General features: G+C 41.5%; 1 protein-coding gene and 1 long non-coding RNA gene across 7 annotated transcripts in view; one reads left to right on the top strand and one right to left on the bottom strand.

Moving 5' to 3' along the window:
• The first annotated feature begins 6 nt into the window (after nt 1–6).
• STK39 (serine/threonine kinase 39) overlaps nt 7–18,296 on the top strand; it is a 128,813-nt gene continuing 110,523 nt past the window's right edge. The window contains exons 1-2 of the mRNA XM_013098937.4: nt 7–201; nt 6,499–6,622. The gene's annotated coding sequence lies outside the window, so the exon portion shown is untranslated. The remainder of the gene's footprint in view (nt 202–6,498; nt 6,623–18,296) is intronic.
• LOC106016930 (uncharacterized) lies at nt 1,159–14,345 on the bottom strand. Of its 6 annotated transcripts, none has more exons than XR_011810622.1 (5): nt 14,169–14,345; nt 13,170–13,363; nt 12,867–13,044; nt 4,993–5,562; nt 1,159–1,276 (listed from the first exon to the last, which is right to left on the bottom strand). It is a non-coding gene; the product is annotated as an uncharacterized lncRNA (long non-coding RNA). The 6 variants fall into 6 exon arrangements; XR_011810621.1 differs by lacking the exon at nt 1,159–1,276 and adding an exon at nt 8,242–8,486 and having other exon boundaries at nt 3,278–5,562; XR_001190039.5 differs by lacking the exon at nt 1,159–1,276 and adding an exon at nt 8,242–8,426 and having other exon boundaries at nt 3,278–5,562.

Here is an 18,296-nt window from a genome sequence, read left to right as displayed (position 1 = left end):
GCCCCCCACAAGCCCCTTCCTCAGCCCGGCGAAGCGGGGCCCCGCGGCCGGCGGCCCCTCAGGGGCTGCCCCCGGCTCTGAGGCGTTGAGGCGGGACCCGGCGCCCCGGCTGAGAGGAGCGGCCGCGGCACCTCGCGACCTCAGCCCGCGGAGTGAGGCACGGAGTGTGCGGGCACAGCGCCCAGCTGCAGCGAAACTGAGGTGAGGGCTCTGGCTTGGCGTCCCCAGATAAGGCAAATCGTGCTGTCTTTACGTAGGTTTTCACTTTCAGTTACTTATCTCGCTGCCCGCTTCCAGCTACGAGAGGAAAATTAGAGTTGTCTCCACCAGACTTTACGGAAAGGTGACAGGCAGGCTCTAGCGGAGCGGTGGCCTCTGGGCTGTAGGCAGGGTGGTCTAGGCACAGACACAATTACTCCAGGTAGTAGGTGTACGTTATCCCTACACCATCAGTGTTTTTCTGCCCTGCCCTGCTTTATTTTATTTGGCTTCAGTGTTCACCCCTGTATCATCACCCCCTCCAGCTGGCTACCAAATGCCAAGAGAAGCTGAGTGCTGTGCAAGGTGAACTCCAGAATTTTATCATCCTGGCTGTACATTTTCTGCCAGCTTGCTCTTTTCTCCCTGCTGACTCTACTTGTCTTGCCTGAAAAACTAATTACATGGCTCCTCATCTGTGTGCTGGCATTTCTTTGCTGAAGAAAACTCCATGGTATACACACAACACCTTCACACTGTGAAAAACATGATATCGATTTAACAAAATTAACCATGTTCGTATACGGAGAGGATTTCCATGCAGGACATTTGGGAAAGTTTCAGGGAATGTTTTGGCAGGTTGGCTGATGAGCCGTGCAGGTGAATCTTCCACTGGGTGCTTCTGGCGTATTGCTGAGCCAACATCCCCTGTGCCTGTGAAGTTTCCGATTCAGTGCTTCTGGTCACTCCTAGATGAAAGCTTTCCTTGATGAAAAGCTCTTCAGATATAATTTTAATAGCTGTCAATATGCAGATAACCATTTGCTTCGTTAATGATAATTGGATTTAAGGCAAAGTTAATTTTAATCAGAAAATTGTTATCATTATTCTGCATCTAAAGGTTGACCTGTTTTTTTTCAGCGTATTTCAATATTCCGATCAGTTTAGAAGTGTATTCAATATTTATGTCTGTTTCCAATACAATGAGATAGCTCTTTCCCAGACATTGCAGAGGCTCACGGGCTCTGGCACTTGGCATTGCAGATACAGGAAAGGAACGGATCTTTGCAAAGTGAGCCTAGCAACAGTAATAACACGATGATGAATAAGAGGTTAATTCCTGCTGAACAATTAGTATAATTGACTTTTGTGTCAGAGTAAAATTATTTCAGGGCAACAGCTCTCTAAGCCTATCTGAAAAGAAATGGCATTTCTGAAACATTTGGGAGGATGACCAATTAAAAGCTTTTAATTGCATTCAAATTGTAGCAGTAATCATGTAGAAGGAGCCAAGAGGGGACTATGGAATGAGAACGCCTGAATCCTGTGCTGTGGAGGGAGATATTCCTGGGAGGGGCTCAAAAGCAGCCCTAATATTTTAAATTTTGTAATAGCCCACTTTTATTATTTTTTAAACTTGCAATGGTTTATTTGTTCATTTGCAGTAAACAGGAGGCTGTTTTGCACCTCTAAATCTCTGTGAATTAATTTGGTAATGTGTTTGTCAGCACCATGCTACTGGCCACCTGGAGGAGTTCCTCGGCCAAACCGAAAAGCTGAAGCAAAACCTGGCAATTGTTGGGACACTCAGCAGCAGCATGCCTAGCAGGAGGGCTGAGAGCAGGATGGGTGCTGTGGGGCCACTCCTCGCCTGTGGGGGGGGAACCGGGAGGACCACGGACATGTGGATGTGGCACCCCAAGGCATGGTCCTGGGCTGTCTTTCTTCTGACTCTGCCTGCTGGTCCCAACAGCTGTGGGCTTCCCATTTTTTGTGCTGTTAGTTTTGTCAGCTATTCTAGTGATTTCACCTAAAAACTAAAACCTCATGGATGGAGTGGCAATCTTCATTATGAGACCTATGCTGGACCACTCAAATCACTTCTGACTCCTGCATGGGTTTGTTATTAGTCTGAAGGGATCAGTGTGACTTCATCCGATTACCAAATGATATACCCTGAATACAAATCACTGTCAGAGCTCTGTGTAATTGGGCTTAAAATACATCAGTACAGTAGGTGCAGTAGGTGTCCCCAGGTTATATCACTTCAGTCTTCCTTTTTTTTTTTTTTTTTTTTTTTTTTTAAATCTTGGCAGACAAGCAAGTTTTGACTCTTGGGGAGACATGCAATGGTAATTAGTTTGACTGTTGTGAAATGACTTATGGACAAGTAGCTGTAGTTGAAAGAGTGGTTTATGTGCCACAGGAAGGCTTGTACATTGTGCTGGGCTCCAATTTGAGTCAACCTGAAGCAGAACTGCTCTATGAGGATTGAACAGAAGGAAAGGAGAAAGCAGGGAGTGCCTGAGTCACTGTATGTGTCCATGCTTCATTCTTCTCCATTGTTCACTTTGGTTTGTCTTCCTGATTTAAAGGAAGTGTGCCGAAGTGTGCATTGTAATTATGATAGTCATAGTTTACTATTTCAATGTTGTGTAACCACCCAAGCTTATGGTAAACTGAACTAGACCCTATTCACACCAGGATAAGAGTAATCAGTCTTCTGCACCAATTTTGGCTAAATTATCTGGAAAGAAAACTTGTGATTCATTTTGCACAGCTGTGGTTTTATCTCAGACAAACCAGATATACTGCATTACACTTCCAGTGGCATTTCAGATACATCTGCTTCATGCCTACTCACTGGGCCAGGTTTGAGCCCCAGAGTCACATTATGATTTACTTAGTAAAGGGAATTTCCAAACCTTCAAGCAGTCAACATTTACTGTTCATGTTATTGGTACATGGGTACCAGGTACACAGAGCTGTACAGATCTTGTCTTATCATCTGGAGATGCTCTGGGGGACCACAGACTTGCAATAGCCCAGCCTTGCTTCCATGTTCAGTAAAATCTGGGCACTGACTGATGACACAGTTGTGCCAGGCTCTACAATGAGCACGCAGCCTGGAATCTATGCCAGCTTCATGTCAGCTGTGAGAGGACAGACAGCAACAGACAATTGGAGAGTTACTCTGGCACAAAAAGCAAGCTACTTCAATGCTAAGCCATCAAAATGTTTACAGTGGATTTGCGTTGACAATGTGAGTTTTTGAGAGATCAGTACTTCTGCTCTCGTGTCTGCAAGCTTTGCTCCAGTCCTGGCAGCCTGAGTTATCCAATGCATTAGCAAACAAGTCCTGAGAACTCCAGAAATCACCCTCACAGCTAAACTCACTTCCTTCCTCACTTCCATCTTCAGCCAGCTTCCAAGGTGACATTGTATCCAGAAGAATATTCACCTGATCATCTCATTGATTTTTTTCCCCATAAAGCTGTTTTTAATGTGGTTGTTTCACTAGTTATCTGTTAACACTTTGTGTTCACACATGAATGAAACTCTTGCCATTCAGTATTTGGTTTAAAGACCCCACATAGATGTAAATTATTATTTGCCTCCGAGCTAGGTGATAGGCAACTTGCTGGCAATATATTTTTATTTTCTTATTACATTGTTTTGAATTTCATCCTTATAAATTTTGTTGTATTTGTATCATGGTTGTACAGGGAGACCTGAGGAGAATATTGTTTTCAGCAAAAGTACACATTTGGGTTGACTGAAACAATCACTGAATTCATGCTAACTTATCAGATAAGTATTTTCATCTCCCCCAATTATAACATACATTATTGTGACATTTTCAAGTCTAAGCATCCATTTTTCATTTTCTTACACTGCTAGAGTAAGGTTATTTCACTTAAGTGAATTGGAAGCAAAATATAAATCAAAGGATTGGTTAAAATCAGACACATCAGAACTATATGATCCAAGTATACCTTTAAAGCTCTAGATAGCCATTAAAAGGTCCCCTAGCTGTAGTGACAATGTCAAAGCTCTCCAGATTGAAAGTCATGTACTATTGCACGTGTCAGTGAAATGGGAAAGGTACCAGAGAACTAGTCTGATAACTCGGTAGCCATGCTCCCTGCTGGGATAACTCTAGTGCTGACCATGCTCTATTGTGAATATAGCAACTTACTGTGAATACAGCCATAACTCTATAAAAGCAAGATGACACACCATCCTGTCTCCTCCATCCCCAGAGCATAGCTGTAGTTTGCACTGACACCGAAAGAATTAAGTATGGCTTTAAGCGTTTTCTGGATGAGACCTATACTACTCTATTTCTCCTTTCTGTTTGGAGTTATGGAGAGGAAAAAAGAGAGACCACCACCTCCAGGCTTCCCAAGCTTTGTTTCTGCCCCAGTGTGTGCTCTCTCTTGGGCTAGTTCATGCTGGGTTACAAGTCAACAGAAAAATTGGAACACTTTCTCTACCTTTATTATGAAAAAGGGATGCTTCTTTATTTCCCCAATGAAAACACAAAGCACAAACACTTTGTCTGCCAGATCTTGTATATAGGTTTAAAACTATGGCTTTATATTATTATATAAAGTAATTACATAACTTGATTTGAGTGTTGTCTTTAGGCCTTGTCCAGCATCATCATTTTACCCATCCTAGCAGGCTGCACTCATGCCTACACTTCCTCAAATGGGTGGCCACAGCTGTTTGTGTTCTCTTGAGCCTTTGTTCCTGCTGGCCAGCCGGAGCCACCGCACACCCACTGGACTGGCCCAGCAGAGCAGGCAAGGAGCTCTCTTGTGTCTGTGCACCATAGCATAGACACACCAGCAAAATCTCTCCAGTGATTTATCATTCCTTCAATTCATTCTCATCTGCTGTGTGTTTTGGGATAACTAGTGGCTTATTTAGCAACTTATTGATTAAGGAATGTAAACATTTGTGTGTCAATTCAAGTATCAAGCAGGAGAGCTGAGAGGACTTGTTTACCTGCATAAAACATTCACCCATGTTTAATGTTGGTGTGGCCCCACCTTGAATGTTGTGTACGCTTCTGGGCTCCCCAGTCTAAGAAGGATGCTCTGGAAGCATACAGAGGAGGCCAGCAAAGCTGGTAAAGATACTGGAAGATGCATCCTTTGCGGAGAGGCTGAGGCCACTTGGATCATCCAGTCTGGAGAAGAGGAGGCTAAGAGGCAGCCTTGCTGCTCTGCAGCTCCCTGAGGAGGGGAAGCACAGACTGAGGTGCCATTCTCTGCTCCCTGGTCACTGATGGCAGGATGGCTGCAGCCAGCAGAGCTGTGCCAGTAAAGGGTCAGACCAGACATGAGCAGAAATTTCTTCACTGCGAGGGTGATGAAACACTGGAACAGGCTTCCTAGAGAGGTGGTTGATGCCCCATTCCTGTCAGCGTTTGAGAGACATTTGGGTAACATCCTCAAGGTCATGCTTTAACTTTGAGCTCTGAAGTGATCAGGCAGTTGGACTGAAGGTCTCTTTGAAGGTCTCTTCCAGCTGAACTATTCCCTGTCAATTTTTCCTCACACAAGAATAGCAAGGCTGCACAAAACAAAGTAGAGGAAGAATAAGTATACCGGTTTGTGTAGTAGGCCAGTAAACATCCTCATTTGGAAGAAGACACAAGAATACAAATGAATTTGCCCCGAGCCATGCTAATAAAAGAGCAAATAACATCAGCCATCCCTCCTGTACTCAGACTGTGACGTGTATGAGCTGGGGAACATCACTGCTGATCTCAGTGCTCTTTTGTTTGCAGGAAGGGAAGGAATTCCCAGGGAATTTAGCATAATCTGTATAATTAGTGTTGGGCAGTCATGAAAAATTAAGTACATTCAGTAGCTACTACTTCATGGCTTAGTGTGTAAACTGAACACTGAGGAACCAAATATGTACAGAAGGTCCTTGGCCAGAAGAGCTGGATTACCAGTTTCTTAGTAGACTACAAAAAAATTACAGCAAATAAACTTGTGTATATGTACTGATGTCACATGACATCTCAACATTAGTCATGTATCTCTGAAAGCTCAAAAAACAACATCAGAATGGAGTTTTAGAGATATTTACCTTTTAGAGAAGGATAAGGCAAACTTAGAGAAGTTTTTCAAGGCTTTTCCATTTCATAGGTCTCTGAATGATTCACTAAAATTGTTTTATGGTAACTTCACTAAGAATTCATTTATCAAAAACATATTTGCAATGCTGTCTTCTTAAACACTTGAAACATCAATTTAAAGAAAAAAAGATTGAGAGAACAACAACCAACAGCAATGATTCTTTCTAGATCTCCATTAGTAAAAGCTTTCTTATTTGTAATAAAGACTACATTTTCTGAAGTAATATTTAGTCTTGAAAAGGTTGAATTGGCTCTATTGCTTGATGATTATTTTGTATTTTTTTCTATTGCATTTCACACCAAGAGAGATAAAGGGAGATGCTAACAATTTTGCATTGACTGTTTACTTTTGTCTTGTGCAGGGGAGAATACCAGTGTGATTAATGCTCCTCCTGCTCTGCAACGTGAGGTGGATTGTTAAAAAGGTGCATCAGAGACAGACAGACATCCTCACAGTTTGCCATGGAAGAACACAGAATTGGTGAGGTGAGTCAGTACTTCTTCCCACAAGAAGTACTTGCTAAGACATCCTGTTGTAAGCTTATACTCTGTATACCATGATGCAACTATATAGACGTTCTACCAAACAGGATTATAAGTGGTTCTTAGAAACATATATAGGATACAATTGGTTATGTTAACAAAATATGTAGTGTTGAGATTCATTTATTTTAAAGGAAAAATTCAAAGCCTATGAGACCTTTGTCTCTCTAGCTAGAATTTCTAGAATATTGTACTGAGGTAAGAAAAAACTGACATATGAAAAAAAAGTATTAATGGTTTTATACCATTTGTGTACAGTCCATCTCTGAAGTCAATGGCAGTTTTGTCTCTGACTTCAGAAGGAAAACTATCAGACCAATAGAGAAGGCAGTTAGCTGAGCTCATTATCTTCTGTCTGTCATCATAGGCTGTTGCTATTTTGCTTTATCTAGAGTACATTTAAACTTCATACAAATTAGAAACACGGAAAATGAGAAGGCTGTTTTAACTGACTGGAGGTACCATCAAAAAACTTTCTCTAGAAACTGACCTGAAGAGATTCAATATGCCAGTGAATCTACATTCTCAAAACAGAACTTTTGCAGGGAACATTGTTTCACCAGCAGCAGAACAGATGTAATATTTCATTAATTTCCCAGTTAAAAGCTGATACTGCTGAGGTTGTTGGTCTTGATTATTTCAGAGGAACCAAATTCAGGTATCTATATGCTTGCTGATCAGCACTGCTGCAAAACATTTTTGTGCTAGTGCTGGCTCCTTACATACTGGCTTTTGTTACAGTGCTAAGGAAGCCTCTACTTCTGCACAATGAAAGGGGCCAGGCTATAATTTAGAAACTTTACAAACAAATTGTACATTGGAAACCACTTTTTGTTAGCTAACCATGTTCATAAAGAGACCAAAATAAATACAGCTGCAAAAGCTCAGGAGCTTCCCTGGTGGATGAGGTCTGTGTCAAGACAGCTAAATTAAATAGCAAAACTCCAAACCAAGCACATGAGGGTAGCTGAATAATATCAATTAACATTGGCAGGCTTTTTCTTTAAAGAAATCAAGATATTTTTTTTTTTCCCCAAAGTTTATTTTCAATCAAAACAATAGCTGTTTCTTGGAAAGGATATTCATTGGAAGGAAAAAACAAACAATGGTATCACTTGATGTTAAACAACCTTTTAACTAGCATGCTTATCAGTGTCATTGTTGGCTACTGTTTATCAATAAAGAGGTTTTAATTTACTGAAACCCCAAGTAATTAAACCTCAGGAAGAAAATGCTGCTTCTAGAAATAAGAACTCATCATAGAAACAAATAAATGAAATAATGCAAACCACAATGCACTCATTTCTGACTATGCATTTAGGATATCAACAGAGAATGAAAATCCAGCTGGCTAGGGCCCAAAGCGTTGGTGGTTGGGGGGGAGGAAAGCAATTTAAAGGGAGACAGTTTAAAGTAAGGAGAGTGTTATCTTTCTTTATCCTGTTGCACCTTCCAGTGGATTTGATCACCAAGTACAACACATTTTTGTTCTGCCCTCCGGGGCAGATGGAGAACAGAGAGAAATGTTCTGACATGATGCTAACTGAACCTGAATCACTCACATGAAGGCAGTTCTCTCCCATCTCATCACAAGTTCAGGTGCATCAACACTTCAGAGCCCAGTTTCTGCCACACATGGAATCACACCACTCTGGTCCAGAACAGGAAAAAAACTGCAGCTGTTAGAGTGGAAAACTGAGCTGAGATGGGTTGTACCCTGCTGGCTGGGTCATGTAGGGAATTCTTCCTGTACCAAATCAGGAACATAAGCTCTATCAGGGAACTGTAGAGGAAGGCAGGTAGCCCACTGTAGTAACACAATTTCAAAACACACAAAAACTTCACATGAGCTGTCATTCAGCTGAGTCAGACACACAAAGCAGTATTATATTGCAAAATAAACTCCTCATAGTGTGCTCATCTTTAAATAAATGCCACATCTTTAAATCAGATAAGCCCTTTATGTCATATTTTTCAAGTCCTCTAGAACACCATCTAGGGATGGGGGAAGTTCTGCCATTTTATAAGTGTACAGTTTCTAGATTGATTTTTCACTGTGTGGTAAAATCAACACTCCCCGGCATGTTATTTTGGGTCATATACTACACCTTCTATTACATGGGTGTTTAGATCCCATTAAAGTCTGTGAGGAGGCAAAGTCACAATGCAACTGCTATAATCCTCTGCTTCTTGCAGAATATGGAAGATTTTCTTTGTCCTATAGTACTATGTTTGCTGTATTTGTTTTATCACAACAGTATTTCAGAAGTCACTCTGAAAGCAGAGGATCCAAACAAAGACTTAGGATTAAGGCTCCAACACAACTTGTAAAATTTTACATTCCACAGTATCTTGACTCAGCCTCTGCAGTATTAGAAGAACAAGAAACCCTCCACTTCAGAAGTGCTAACGTTGTGTCAGAATTATAAGCAGCCAGCATTTATACATTTAAGTTTTGATGACTTTTAAAATTAAAGTTATAAAAATACTACTTCCCCTTTGGTAAGTTCAGACTTATGTTTTGCAGAAACCATTATGCAATGTAGAGCAAACCCAGGAATTAAAAACGGTAACACTGAACACTAAACAAAGTACAAGCGTCTGAAAGGATGGGCTGAGTTAATAACAGTGTGGATAGTCGCCATGTGAGGGAGCACTTAGTGTCAATTTGTCAACTCCTTTTAACCGCAGTTGGCAGCGGCAATTTTCTCCTTTTTTCCTTCCACCAATCAATAACTACAAAGACTACAACAACTCCAGTTGGAGGCCAGTCACTAGTGGCGTCCCCCAGGGCTCGGTGCTGGGGCCGGTCCTCTTTAACATCTTCATCAATGATCTGGATGACGGCATTGAGTGCACCCTCAGTAAGTTTGCAGATGACACCAAGCTAGGTGCGTGTGTCGATCTGCTCGAGGGTAGGAAGGCGCTGCAGGAGGATCTGGATAGGCTGCACCGATGGGCTGAGGTCAACTGTATGAAGTTTAACAAGGCCAAGTGCCGGGTCCTGCACCTGGGGCGCAATAACCCCAAGAAGAGCTACAGGCTGGGAGAGGAATGGCTGGAGAGCTGCCAGGCAGAGAAGGACCTGGGAGTGATGGTGGACAGTCGGCTGAATATGAGCCAGCAGTGTGCTCAGGTGGCCAAGAAGGCCAACGGCATCCTGGCTTGTATCAGAAACACTGTGACCAGCAGGGCTAGGGAGGTGATCGTCCCCCTGTACTCGGCTCTGGTGAGGCCGCACCTCGAGTACTGTGTTCAGTTCTGGGCCCCTCGCTACAAGAAGGACATCGAGGTGCTTGAGCGGGTCCAGAGAAGGGCGACGAAGCTGGTGAGGGGCCTGGAGAGCAAGTCCTATGAGGAGCGGCTGAAGGAGCTGGGCTTGTTCAGCCTAGAGAAAAGGAGGCTCAGGGGTGACCTTATCACTCTGTATAAGTATATTAAAGGAGGCTCTAGCGAGATGGGGGTTGGCCTGTTCTCCCATGTGCCTGGTGACAGGACGAGGGGGAATGGGCTAAAGTTGCGCCAGGGGAGTTTTAGGTTAGATGTTAGGAAGAATTTCTTTACTGAAAGGGTTGTTAGACATTGGAACAGGCTGCCCAGGGAGGTGGTTGAGTCACCATCCCTGGAAGTCTTCAAAAGACGTTTAGATGTAGAACTTAGGGATATGGTTTAGTGGGGACTGTTAGTGTTAGGTCAGAGGTTGGACTCGATGATCTTGAGGTCTCTTCCAACCTAGAGATTCTGTGATTCTGTGATTCTGTGAAAGACCCAGCAGTGAATGCTTTGCAGGTGTTCTTTTGTAAAAAGAGAATATTAATTAGGTATTTGAATCACTAATTGCTGTTTATTTCTTTGACTTTCTGCATCAATTATTTTTTTTTTAATGCTTTCCTTTTCCAGACTTCTCATTGCTTCCTAAGCCATTTTTGTTTCTCACTTGATTGCCTCTCCTCTGTCCTTCCCTATGTATGTGGTCATTTTTCTACTCACTTATTATTCAGACTCAACATTCACTAAATTTGAGCTGTGAATGTGTATATTTTTACTGCAATATTATTTGAGAGGGTTAACAGGTTTATTTATTGGTGCACTTATATAATTATGTTCTATTTGGTTTCATGCTGATTTGATTACAAAATCAGCCTAAGAACTGCAAGAAAACAGCATCAAATATATAGGCAGAGGCTGTTTGGAACAGGAATTAGGAGGCTACTAAAATATGCTTTCAAATTCACTCACCCACAAATATCAAAGATAGTTGGCATGTTTATCACAACATTCTCAGCATGTTTAGTCATCTAGTAAAGCACAGCATGGAGTGAAGCAAATACAAGCATGAGCAAGGATTTCACCAATGCCAGTTGATTTTGGAACAACACTCTAAGATTTGCAACTTCAAGGTTGGAAAAAGGCAGCGACTATAAGGAGAGTGTACTGCTGAGGGGATAGCTTTGTGCTTGAAGAAGAACTTACTATTTGTTCTTTATTTACCTTGGTGCTTGCAGTTTTTCTTGCAAAGTGGTTGGGTACCAGAGAAGAAGGGCAACTGAAAAGACTATCAAGAAGCATTTTTTTTTTCCCTGTTGACTTCAGAGAAGCACTAGGCAGTAACAAGGGAAGAAGTTCATGCTCTGATGGCACCTCTGACTGGCTCAGGGGTCATGTGAAGCAGCTATGAAGGGAACTGCACTTGATAGTGGCTGACTTAAGGATGATTTATTGTCTGCCTGGCAGGAGCAGAGATCAGCATCTTGTCTAAAGTGTTACATCACATACCTTAGGAAGGGCCACTTCAAATGCTATTTCCAATTCTAGTAGCTCAAAGCCACAGAAGAATAACATAGCCCAGCACTTGAAGTGAGATCTGCTGATGTAGCAATTAGCAGTCACCCTTCCTTGGTCTGGCCATGCCATAAGGTTGGGTTAAAGACAAAATACCATGATGGGGGAAGCTCATATGTTAATAGAAACTGGGACCCAAAGATTGTTGGGGAGACTAAAACTAATCTGTTCCCACCTTCACCTTCCTCTTCTTGCCAAGGCTACACAGACCCAGCTGACAGTGTAGCCACATTAGCTGTACAGAAGCACTGTAATCAGAAACATCTACCTTAGATTAGAACTTAATTGTTCTGCTGTCACTGCTTAAATGATAACAGGTTTCAGGTAAATACCATGGCATTATCCAGCAATTCTAATACAGTCTGTTGGCAGCAAATTCTGTTTTCCTCTCATCTTGTCTGTCTCTGATAACACCTATCAGGACGGGCATTAAAGAAAATATTAGCAGTCTTTGCCTTCCTTGGATGGCTATTAAGGGCCTTTAAAAATAAAAGTCTAATACGGAGATACTTCAGTGATTTTACAAGTAGAACAGAATCATCTCTGTACATAACCCAAACTACATACCTATGCCAATCACATCCTACTATTATTTCCCTGCTCCAGTAACTGGTACCATGGCAGGAGAGACTGCCTGGCAGTTTTGACTTCTGAGTTTGCTGTTTTTCTAAACTTAATATTGCTAATCTTTAAATCCTATGACCTTCTACTTTTAATGTCATTTTGTTCTTAAACAGATGACTCTAATCATCTGCTTCTCAGCACCCTTCTAATCCTATCAATTTTGCCTATTAAGTCACTAGATATATTTCCCTACATAGACTTGCAATACTATTGTTAGCTGGGGACTCCTAAAGATCCCCTTTTTACCATGACTCACTGCCTTATTTCCCAGCACACTGATTCTTGCCTTTTCCATTATTTTACTTAGCTGTAAGTTTCTAAATCTCCTTGCCATCAGGACTTGTTAAGGGAATGTTTTACATGGTTTAAGACCCTTCCTGCTTAAGGAAAGAGCTATATTCAAAGAGGTGCACAAAGTATAAAGTATTTCAGCTGATAGGGACAGATTTCTAAGCTAAAACACAGTTTAGTCATCTGCAACTCTGAACAGCCATATAAACATGCTACTGCTTTTGAAGTTTTCCTATTGCCTCAGTGAAACCCTACTGCCTCCTTTAAACTTTTTTTTTTTTGCACAGAAATAGTATACTGCTTTTTTTTTTCTCCCCCTGTACAGATAAAAGTCCGCATTCCTCTTCATTTCAAAACTAAACATAAAAGTAATTGCACAGAAAGAATATCATAATGCACTTCTTTATCAATGAAAATCTGCATTACTTACAGTGTTAACTCTGAAGTGTCTCAAAGCCTGTGCCAGCATCCCAGTCTCTCTGACACTCTTGAGCTGTGTGGTGATGCTAGTAGCCACATCAGGATTTGAGCAATTTCAGATTTCCTCATAGCTAACCACATGCATCCACAGCTCTCATTTGCCTGGCTCCAGGGACAGTTGTGTATCTCTGAAATGCAAACCAGAAACAAAAGATGCATGAAAATTTATGACAATCAACAGCAACTGGAGTCAAAACAGTAGACTACCTTCACTGTTTGCCCCCAGAAACACAGAGAACAGTGACGCACATACTTCTGTTTCCTGTAGAAATATTTTAGTTGTCCTATCCTGAACTATGCTTCTGTCACTTCAGGCAGGAGCCTTGACCTGTCCTTTGCAGCTTCTGCCCCGCATACAAGTGGGCATCCTCCACAATCCTATGCAGCGTCTGATACTTCTGGGCCAGCAGTCAGGAAAGAAAAAATTGAAGTGTGGAAGTGCTGACACTGTGTGAAAAAGAGGAAACAAAATGCATATTCAGAAACATGCAATGAAAAATGCACAAGTATGAGGTAGAAAACTTGTTAGTTACCTACTTTGGGATGTTTTGCTTAACTGTAAATGTATTGCACACGGGATGGCTGTGTCCTGTCCTACAACCCCCAGCTTATCTAGCCTGGCTGGTCAGCCCCTGCGAGTCTGAAGAATCAAGAAAGCGTAAGCTATCTGTCCTAATTGCTCAAGAAACAGATCCAAGACTGGAGATAAGGGATTAATAAAAAAGAGGAAAGGCACTCCACTGGTAAATTTATGTTAATTAAAGGCAAAGGAGCTACGGATACAATTTTCAGGTCATTGCATCTTTGCTATTCCCAAGGCTCGCCATAGGGACTTAATAGTCATCTATCTTGTCTGCACATTGGGAGGGTTAATTGGCATTTTTGCATCAGCTATAGCACATGAAATGTGCTAATAAATTATTAGAGTCCTTAAAAAGCATTAACTGCTTAGAAAATTAGTGGTGTATAAGTAAGTTCTGAAAGTCATACTACCTTTAAGCATACATTCTAAATCACTCAAGATTTCAGCAATAAACACCTAAAATCCCACTTTCTAAGAATCAGCAAGAAGACATGCCAGAAGCTAAGAAAAACTAAGCAGCTGGAGGAAAAAATAATTGCATGGCTGCTTTGTTATGCCTGAGGGTCCCAAAACCTGAGATCTACTCAGAGAAAGATTTTTTTTAAATGTAACTTTTGAATTCTTTTTCTTCCAATGCCCAAACCTTGGAGGGAGCCAGATGCCACTTACCCCACAGCCAGAAACCATCACTTTGTGACTTACACCTGATGCTTCTGTAAGGGCCCTGAATGGAGCAAAACACAACAGCCTAGAGGGGAGCTGGTCCCCAGACACTGGGAGCATGGGAGGACCTTTTGCCCATACTTGTCACCTGCTGAGTAGGGGGAGCAGTACCCAAAGTGTGTGTGGGGGGGTGCTGGCTTTTACAATTTATGATGAAAGAGGAATACAGCAATTAGGGTAAACGATTGCAGTCACACCCTTCTAGGGAAAGATGAAGGCTGCAATGCCACCTGTGTGAACATGTCAGGAGGGAAGCATACCCCAGGCATGAGCAACAGCTGCAGTCCACGTGCTGCCACCCTTCCCTGTGGTTTTGAAAGGCACAAGCGGAGCTCACAGTCATTAACCTGGGTGAACTCTTAGAGGTATCATTACACATATGAGGTCTTTTCTGAGACAGGTTCTCAAGGGGAAAAGTTGTTTTACTCCAACTATTTCAGGTACGTTCACACAGCAAAGACACAATTTTCTCCTGGGGCATTCCTACTGGCTGTAAAACAGCACTCAATTTACTAAGGTATGTGCAACATCTACCATATGCTACAGTTAACCCAAGGGCCAGATTTTTAGGAGTTCATTCTACAAAACTGAGGCTGCAACGGGGAAAAAAAAAAAAAAGCCAAACTGTCATCAGACTAGCAACCGGATTCTTGGAGGAAGGTGGCAGACTGGAAATGAATTTGTGATGTTGGGTAACTCTCTGGAAGCCTGAAGGATCTGGCCCCACCTGTGAGACAAACTCGCCTCTTTGGACATGTGGCCTCCTTGCACATGCTGTGTGGAGGCTGGAGCTGGAAGCTGTCAGCTTTCTGGCATGCGAAGTGTCAGGCAGTGGCGTGCACTGGCAGCCAGATCCCATCCGTCTTGCCAGGCACGGAGCTAGTAGAAAGGGATACTCCAACACGGAAAATCTTTCATCTTACTTGGCAGCTGGTATCCTTATACACCTCATGGCTGTGCTTACTCCACTGAGACTCTACTAGAGAAAGCTTTATTTTAGCATGCTCTGTTTACTAACACCTTTTCAAACCCTAGTGTAAATGAAGCTGTTAGAAGTTTGCAGTCATTCGCTGGTTAAAATGACCTCTAGCATAAAGCCCAGAGTCTCACTTGACACGCTAACACGTGATAAAGCACAGGCTGTCATCACACATGAACAAAAGCAGTTACTGGGTGATGGTTCACCATTTAAGTGCCACATTAGGAATAATTATGACCGGATGAAGTATATTTGTTTTTAAATAATCGATATGTTTTCAAACACTGTTGTTGGCAGAGCAATTTGTATTCTGATGTGTTTTAATGTGAGACATCTGAAACACAAGTGGTTTCAAACTCCTTCCTTCTCCCTTCAGCTAGCCTGCTCTTCTCTAATGGCTTGTCGTAGCCTCCTGCCCTTGTCCCTCACCCTGTGCAATAAAAAGCAGCCCAGAAAAGAACTGATCTCCCCATGGAAAAAGCACAAATGTGCCTCAGAAATTCAAGTATCTAAATCTCAATTTGACAAGTTTTTTTTACGCAGGTCTCTCCTGACACTTTGAGGCTTCACAAAATTTATTGCCTAATACCTACATACTGGCAGAACCGCCTGTAACCTTTATGCCTGATATGTTACATGGACTGTAGGAAGAAAGAGCAGAGGCTTTGGATCAGACTTTGTTGCTGCAGGAGGCTAAAGCAACATCTGTTGAGTCAGCCCTGCTGAGAATCCAGCCCAGAGGTCTCGGGGCAGGTACAACTTCATTCGGTGCCCTGGGAGGAGGCTGGACAGCTTTTCCCCTGACACATAGCTGTACAGGTCATAGCAAGCAGGACTTGAAGGAGAGTCCCAGCCTTGTAAATTCATGTCTGAAATTCATCATCAGACAGGTGCTACTTCAGTATTTTACATAACTGCAATTGATTGATTGCCAGTTCTTTTGAGGCATTTAATACATTTGCAAAAGATGAGGCCAAGAGCTTATTTTTTTCATCTGTCCCAGAACAAGCCAATAACTTGGCAGCTGAATCAGACCCAGGGCTCAATTCATCTGTCAGCAGTCAGTGCAAGGTATTTCAGAAGAGTATGTGAGACCTCTGCAGCTGTCAGATGATGGAAACAATTTGTCTTCCACTCTCCCCCTACAAATGCTTTAGATTTCTTCCTAATCTGCTGGAGATTTTATGAATCCCCCCAAAGCTTAACACCCTTCAGACAGCCTTGTCCATAGTTACAACTCTGGATATTTGTTATCCAGTGACACTGACTATCATTTGTCAGCTTTCATCGTTCTCCTCATGACAGTGAATGCAAAGGTTATATTAGGTGTCCAGTGTAGAGGCTCATTACTTTTGTATCCCCATCCTTTAATTTAATTGAATGTTGCCTTGTTCTCATCTACAGACATAATACAGGTGGAAAGCTTCAAGATAGTTCATAATATATTTTTTATCTCCCATGCTCTTATTTATCTTTGCATTAAAGCAAACAATCCTTAGCTTTTTTATTTGTCTGCATAGGGGAGTTTTTTCCATTCCCTTGGTTGATCATCGTTTTCTGATCACGACCTCTTCCAGAAACCACTCTAATGAGCTCAGTGGTATCCTTTCTGACATGGAATTACAAAGACCACACAGATGATGCTGCAGTGTCAACATAAACAATGCCAATGTATATATTGTAAATATAAACAAAGCAATGATTTTTCCTATCACACGGTATCTGCCATTCTTTTCTTTCCCTGTAATGACTTGTTTGCTCTTTTGGCCACAGATAACCCATTGAGGATCCTACAGTGATGCTTCATTTTAAGTTTTAAATTAGTTTGGACTCCTATGGGACATATGATTAGTTTAATTTTTCCCTTCCAATCTACAGTAGATGGCATATCTCAGACTGAAAAGTTATTTGGTCCTATGCTGTCTGTTCTGTTTAATCTGGGGAATTTAAAAGAGACCAGGATAGGTGAAGCATAATTTTAAAAAATTGCCTCTCTCTTCATAACCTGTGTTTTATTTTCCTGGATAATTTCCTAAATGACAGTCTTACAATTCAGTCAGATAATTTCAGCTTCTTTCTATTGCTGAAGCAAATTGGGATGATAAAAAATAAACATCAGTTTCCTTAATACTTTTTTTCTCCACACTTATGCTACAGTTTCTTAGTATTAAAATACAAGAAAGTTATGGGTTTGGGGGGGTTGTTGGATAAGTTTTTAAAGCAGTTTTAATATATTCTTTTGTGGCAATATAGAATAAGCCCGTTTGCTGCATTTTTTTTAAAACCTTATTTAAAATTTATTTAGGGACCCCAGCAAATCAAGTATATTTGATTGAGGGTAATTCAACCTTTCTTAAAAAGCAGATGGCAAATAACTCCTTAATAGTAACCTAAATTGAACATAACAAAGTTGCTTTATTAATATATTCATAAAAATATTTTGATGATTTGGGTACCACCAAATTATCTGTGCATATTCTCCTTTTTGATACTTCCTGGACACATCAGCCTTGGCGAGTCTTCAGTAATGCTTATGTGAACAATGCTTATGTGAACAAGATTTCCTTGAAGCCAAGAATTAAGTGCTTTTCTCTACCCAGAATGAAGAATTCTGGAGCACTTCTCATCATGAATACACTATGAAGTAGTCGTAAAACAGAGTTAGCAGGGCTGCCTAACAGCTGGCCATATAAGTAGTTGTGTTGGAGGACTGAGTTCCTTAACAACATTCATTCTGGTTTTCAAAAAATTACTTTGGTTTTTAATTTCAAGCATGTCCCACCGCCCTCCCCCCCTCGCCCGCCAAACCCAAAATTTAGGGAGTCTTAAATGCTTGCACCCACTTGTTTCTGTGTACAGAAGAAAATCTGTAAAAGCATAGAAAAACACTTACTTAAGATGTGAGGATAAGAATGGGGACCAGAACTAGCCTGAGAACCAAGAAATAAGAATTCATATCCTTATGTCTGCTGAAGAAACACAGCGTGGTCTTAAGCAAATCATTTCACATTGCTGTGGTTCTGCTTCCTCTCCAGCTGTAAAATGGATATTTTTAGTCTGCAGGACAGGAAAAAATCATGAAAATACAGTAATTA

The sequence above is a fragment of the Anas platyrhynchos genome, chromosome 7 (genome assembly GCF_047663525.1).
Source record: "Anas platyrhynchos isolate ZD024472 breed Pekin duck chromosome 7, IASCAAS_PekinDuck_T2T, whole genome shotgun sequence".
NCBI classification, from domain to species: domain Eukaryota; kingdom Metazoa; phylum Chordata; class Aves; order Anseriformes; family Anatidae; genus Anas; species Anas platyrhynchos.
This window is presented reverse-complemented; position numbering and strand designations above follow the sequence as displayed.